Here is a 6,000-nt window from a genome sequence, read left to right on the forward strand (position 1 = left end):
AGCTGTTATGGACATCATTAAAGTTTTTGGCTCAATATCATATTATAAATTAAATGCGCAGAAATCACAAATACTTCCCTTTTACATGGACCCGCCCACATTGCATTTTCTTAAAACAAAATATCCCTTTGATTGGCAAATGAAGGGCATCCGATATCTGGGGATAACTTTGACTTCTTCATATAAAGATCTATACGCAGCCAATTATGAACCTCTAATAAAAAACATCCAGATAGATTACTTAAATTCGAAACTTCATGGCTAGGCCGGATTGCGGCCTATAAAATGCTTCTATTGCCAAAACTACTATACCTATTCCGAACTTTACCCATTACTCTCCCTAAAAGATTTTTTCAGATAACACAAAGAAATCTCTCCCAATTTGTCTGGTCAAAAACACACCCCCGAATTGCCATGCATTTGTTGGTCAAGGATAGAAGGGTTGGAGGCCTGGGTATACCGGACATTCATAGTTATTATATCGCCACCCAAGTAGCACAAATTTCTAGTTGGTGGGCCATGGACTCAGGAAAGCAGTGGTTACAAATTGAAACTTCCTATATCTCACCTTTACCTTTAAAAACCACTCTCTTCGGGACGTTTTGGGATTTGGCACCTTCACGTCCACTATCCCCTTTGACAAAGACGACTCTGGAATGTTGGTCCTACATTCAGAACAACACGCTAAATTGTAGTCCGTTACTCAAAAGTTATATTCCTTTAGAATTCTTTATGCTAATAATCCCAAACCTCAAATTAACGTCCTGGATTGCTGGTGGCATCACTGATGTTTCCATGCTACTTGATGGTCAACACTTGGTGACGTTTGAACAGCTAAAGTTGAAATTCTCTATACCCAACTCTGACTTTTTTAAATTTCTTCAAATAAAGCATTGCATGGAATCCACCGGCAATTTAAATGCCTTATGTAACAATAAGTTATTTGCTCACTTCTCCAGACGGATAGGAGGTTTAAAACCGATATATAACATGATTAAATCTCACTACTCTTTTACTAAAACTCACTTACACAAGTCATGGGAAAGAGACTTAGGGTTATCGTTTAACGATGCCACATGGCTGGCTTCTTTCAGGCTCATACATAAGGCTTTACCGTGCATTCAACATATTGAAGCAGCACTTAAAACATCCCTGAGATGGTACTACACTCCTGACCGTCTACATAAGATATATCCTGAGTCTTCGCCTCTCTGTTGGAGAGGGTGTGGAAATACAGGGTCCTTATTCCACATGCTATGGCAATGCCACAAATTAGACGGGTTCTGGGCCCAAGTATTTAGATTACTGGCAGAAGTAATAAAAAATCCAGTTATCATGTCTCCTCAGGTAGCGTTATTATTTCTGGAATTAGAGGGTTTCCCTTCCTTGGCGAGATGCCTCATTTGTAAAATCCTGGTAATGGCAAAACTAGTCATCACAAGATATTGGAAGAAAGTAGAAACCCCAATGCTTGAGGAGCTCATAGCATTAATTAACACAACATATTCCTATGAAAGAATAATGGCCTTAGGAAACTCCACGTACGCAAGATTCAACCTTTTATGGGCCCCATGGTGCAATAGTATCTTCTATAAATCTTTTTGAGTAGGTTTTATTCTACAATTATGTGAGGTCTCAACAACAATAATAAAATGTTCCAATAATATCAAAAATGAAGGTTATGACCACAAGAAAATGAATACACATGGATATTGAATGTACAATACAGCTGTAGTGCACTATACGAATGGTTTGCAATGTTTTTGTTCACTTCTGTTATGCTCTTATTGTTATTTGTCGGGACTGAATGTCTCAATGTTTTGTATCTTCAGTATGCTTGAAATACTTGAAATATATAAATGTTTATATGTTTAAAAAATTCTCAATAAAAACTATTGAAACGAAAAAAAACAGACATAAGAAAAACTTTTATTGAAATCTAAACTCCCCCTTGCAACCCTCTTTCACCACTTTTTTTTTTTTTTAAAGTAGATCATCGGAGTAGTTCAATGAATCTACGACGTAGTCCAAACGCTCCAGCGGAACCTACCAAAAAAAAAGCAGTATAAAAATTTTAAAAACTTACATTTGCCACAATAGTCACTCGATATAACTATACTGTAATCACTTATATGGTCTGCAGATATCTTGTTTATAACTGGCATCTACCTCTATAAGGTCACTATATGGTGGTAATATTGGTCTATATATAGTGTGATTTATTCACGAACAGTATGGTGTTTTTTTTCTGACACTATGTTGTAGTAATATGTGATCAAGGTATTATTCAGTAACAGTATGGGGGTATTATTCAGTAACAGTATGGGGGTATTATTCAGTAACAGTATGGGGGTATTATTCAGTAACAGTATGGGGGTATTATTCAGTAACAATATGGAGGTATTATTCAGTAATAGTATGGGGGTATTATTCAGTAACAGTATGGGGGTATTATTCAGTAACAGTATGGGGTTATTATTCAGTAACAGTATGGGGGTATTATTCAGTAACAGTATAAATGTATTATTCAGTAACAGTATGGGGGTATTATTCAGTAACAGTATGGAGGTATTATTCAGTATCAGTATGGGGGTATTATTCAGTAACAGTATGGAGGTATTATTCAGTAACAGTATAAATGTATTATTCAGTAACAGTATAAATGTATTATTCAGTAACAGTATGGGGGTATTATTCAGTAACAGTATGGAGGTATTATTCAGTAACAGTATAAATGTATTATTCAGTAACAGTATGGGGATATTATTCAGTAACTGTATGGGGATATTATTCAGTAACTGTATGGGGATATTATTCAGTAACAGTATGGAGGTATTATTCAGTAACAGTATGGAGGTATTATTCAGTAACAGTATGGGGGTATTATTCAGTAACAGTATGGGATATTATTCAGTAACAGTATGGGGGTATTATTCAGTAACAGTATGGAGGTATTATTCAGTAACAGTATGGAGGTATTATAAAGTAACAGTATGGAGGTATTATTCAGTAACAGTATGGTGGTATTATTCAGTAACTGTATGGGGGTATTATTCAGTAACAGTATGGAGGTATTATTCAGTAACAGTATGGAGGTATTATTCAGTAGCAGTATGGGGGTATTATTCAGTAACAGTATGGGGGTATTATTCAGTAACAGTATGGGGGTATTATTCAGTAACAGTATGGGGGTATTATTCAGTAACAGTATGGGGGTATTATTCAGTAACTGTATGGGGGTATTATTCAGTAACTGTATGGGGATATTATTCAGTAACTGTATGGGGATATTATTCAGTAACTGTAAGGGGATATTATTCAGTAACTGTATGGGGATATTATTCAAAAACAGTATGGGGGTATTATTCAGTAACAGTATGGAGGTATTATTCAGTAACAGTATGGGGGTATTATTCAGTAACAGTATGGGGGTATTATTCAGTAACAGTATGGGGGTATTATTCAGTAACAGTATGGAGGTATTATTCAGTAACAGTATGGGGGTATTATTCAGTAACAGTATGGGGGTATTATTCAGTAACAGTATGGGGGTATTATTCAGTAACAGTATGGAGGTATTATTCAGTAACAGTATAAATGTATTATTCAGTAACAGTATGGGGGTATTGTTCAGTAACAGTATAAATGTATTATTCAGTAACAGTATGGGGGTATTATTCAGTAACAGTATGGAGGTATTGTTCAGTAACAGAATAAATGTATTATTCAGTAACAGTATGGGGGTATTATTCAGTAACAGTATAAATGTATTATTCAGTAACAGTATAAATGTATTATTCAGTAACAGTATGGAGATATTATTCAGTAACAGTATGGAGGTATTATTCAGTAACAGTATAAATGTATTATTCAGTAACAGTATGGGGGTATTATTCAGTAACAGTATGGGATATTATTCAGTAACAGTATGGGGGTATTATTCAGTAACAGTATGGAGGTATTATTCAGTAACAGTATGGAGGTATTATTCAGTAACAGTATGGAGGTATTATTCAGTAACAGTATGGTGGTATTATTCAGTAACAGTATGGGGGTATTATTCAGTAACAGTATGGAGGTATTATTCAGTAACAGTATGGAGGTATTATTCAGTAGCAGTATGGGGGTATTATTCAGTAACAGTATGGGGGTATTATTCAGTAACAGTATGGGGGTATTATTCAGTAACAGTATTGGGGTATTATTCAGTAACAGTATGGGGGTATTATTCAGTAACAGTATGGGGGTATTATTCAGTAACAGTATGGGGGTATTATTCAGTAACTGTATGGGGATATTATTCAGTAACTGTATGGGGATATTATTCAGTAACTGTATGGGGATATTATTCAAAAACAGTATGGGGGTATTATTCAGTAACAGTATGGAGGTATTATTCAGTAACAGTATGGGGGTATTATTCAGTAACAGTATGGGGGTATTATTCAGTAACAGTATGGGGGTATTATTCAGTAACAGTATGGAGGTATTATTCAGTAACAGTATGGGGGTATTATTCAGTAACAGTATGGAGGTATTATTCAGTAACAGTATGGGGGTATTATTCAGTAACAGTATGGGGGTATTATTCAGTAACAGTATGGAGGTATTATTCAGTAACAGTATAAATGTATTATTCAGTAACAGTATGGGGGTATTGTTCAGTAACAGTATAAATGTATTATTCAGTAACAGTATGGGGGTATTATTCAGTAACAGTATGGAGGTATTGTTCAGTAACAGAATAAATGTATTATTCAGTAACAGTATGGGGGTATTATTCAGTAACAGTATAAATGTATTATTCAGTAACAGTATGGAGATATTATTCAGTAACAGTATGGAGGTATTATTCAGTAAATGTATGGAGGTATTATTCAGTAACAGTATGGGGTATTATTCAGTAACAGTATGGGGGTATTGTTGGTAATGTTGGTCTTACAATCTATGTAAATTACAGTGGTGGGGGCTGTGGGGAAGTGTGAGTGTGGCAGCAGATGATCAGGATAAGAGACAGTCTGCAGTGTGGCATGTGATGTACTTTGACATGTAGGTGATACTTACGTGTGGGATGTGGGCCCATAACTTGTGTACAGCCCAGGGCCTAAGTTCATATTAATCCACCACTGTCATCAAGCCAGCACAGGCAGACCACAACAATACAGCAGGTAGAGCAAAGAAACCAGCCCAGGACGTGCCACTTCAAAACAGCGCTAAGCGCGATCCGTCCTGGACTGGCCTGAATGTAATTGCAGAGAGTGACGCCACAAATGAGACTGGCTGCCGAGGAGAGATATGGGGCAGTGTAGGGCAGACTGTACTATTTGCACTGCACTGATTGGCAGTAAGAATAATTCTTTAAATATTTTCCATACTTCAAACAGCACTTTAAGGCTGTGTTCACACTGAGTTTTTTGCAGGAGGAAAATTCTGGCTCAAAATTCTGTTTGGGATTTCGAGGCAAATTTTGTCCTTCCTGCACGTCGTTTGCCGCGATTTTCACCTCGTTTTTCACTCACGGCCATTGAGTGCTACGGGCAAAAAACTCAGCGAAATACCCTTTCTCTGCCTCCCATTGATGTCAATGGGAAGTCAAAGGCGTAAACGAGCGAAGATAGGGCATGTCCCTTCTTTCTCGGGAGGCATTTTCGGCCAGTATTTGATGAGTTTTGCGGAGCGGTTTCCGCGCCCAAAAACTCGTCAAAATACTCCATGTGAACAGGGCCTAACAAATAAACATCAAATGCTTTCCTATTTAAAAAATGTATATATTGCGTGTTCGATGTGTAAAGCTAGGAATGAGAAAACTCTGCTAGATTTTTTTTTTGGGGGGGGCGCCTTTTTATAGTTCGCCTCAGGCGGCAGACAGGCTAGGTTCACCCCTGAATTTGTACTGCATTAACATCGGGCAGGTAGTCCACATTATGACCTGAAAGATGTGATATGTCTGTATCTATATGTTTTTGCATGAATCAAAAAATCAAAAATAAATAAATGGGG

Source organism: Rhinoderma darwinii, chromosome 5 (genome assembly GCF_050947455.1).
Source record: "Rhinoderma darwinii isolate aRhiDar2 chromosome 5, aRhiDar2.hap1, whole genome shotgun sequence".
Taxonomy (NCBI): Eukaryota; Metazoa; Chordata; class Amphibia; order Anura; family Rhinodermatidae; genus Rhinoderma; species Rhinoderma darwinii.